Genomic DNA, 1,111 nt, shown 5'->3' with positions numbered 1-1,111 from the left:
GTTTACTTCCTTGATTAATTTGAAAAAAAAAAAAAAACAACTCCAGCCATATGCAAAACATTGTGCTTTGTAACGACTTCAGAACATTCACACCTAGTGGTGTTTGAGAGGAAAGGGATTCTACTTCAAAGGACATAAAGTGAAAATTTTAATAAATTGGTTTTCAAAAATATTTATTTGTGCTTCTGCAGGCTCTCAATTGAATTTTAACTAAGAATTTATAAATTGACATGCACTATGATTCCAGATAATAATAAAGATATGCTTTAGGGAGGGGACGAGGGATGTTTATTTTCTAAAATATATTTTCTACAATGAATATGTTTCTTAAATAATTTTAAAAAGAAACTTTTGAAAACATTTCTGAATTAATATCCTTAAATATATCCGTGAAAGTACATTTCTTACAGCCAAGAGAAGCACTTAGGATGCTAAGGAAGACAATGATCCATCCATAATGCCAAGAGCAGGAAAGTAAAAGCAGTCTCCGCCCTTCTCCACTGCTGTTCTCCTGATTAAGCCAAATTCTTTTGCTAATAACTCCTTCCCGTGGGTTTTCAGAAAGGCTTGAGAGGGAGCAAGAATCCCTGCCTGGGGAAGACAGGAAAGAAGAACAAAATGCCAGCCTTCCCTGGAGACGCTCCCAGTCTGTCCCCTTTCCTCCGAGGATCTGGGCCTGACCATCGTGTCTGCGTTTTGCGCATTGTCATTCCGCTCGATTCCTCCCGAACCCAGCTGCTCCCACCTGTGAACAGTGTGCACATCCGTCTCGGGCTCTTCCTCCCAGCAGCCCGCCCCGCGGTTTGCTGCGGGACAAGCAGGAACCGCTAGACCAGATGTTACTGTCTCCGCGCCCCCGAGATTTTAACCAGGACTAGGACCCGAGCGCACTCGGGGTACCCTGACATCCACTGGGGCTCGCTGTACGCTCTCCCTGAACCACCCGCCAAGCGCATGAATTCCAGGTAGTTGGTTGGTCCGGGTCCTAGGAAGGAGGGGGACCCTCCTCAGAGTTGTCCTTGGGCCCCCGCTCGCCTGCCCCGGGTCCAGGGAGGTAGGTCCGACCGAAGCCAATGGAGTTGAGACCGCGCCGCGTCACGCGCCGGGGGTT

Source organism: Myotis davidii, unplaced genomic scaffold (genome assembly GCF_000327345.1).
Source record: "Myotis davidii unplaced genomic scaffold, ASM32734v1 scaffold1857, whole genome shotgun sequence".
NCBI lineage: Eukaryota > Metazoa > Chordata > Mammalia > Chiroptera > Vespertilionidae > Myotis > Myotis davidii.
The sequence above is the reverse complement of the archived record's forward strand: the minus strand, read 5'-3'. Positions refer to the sequence as shown.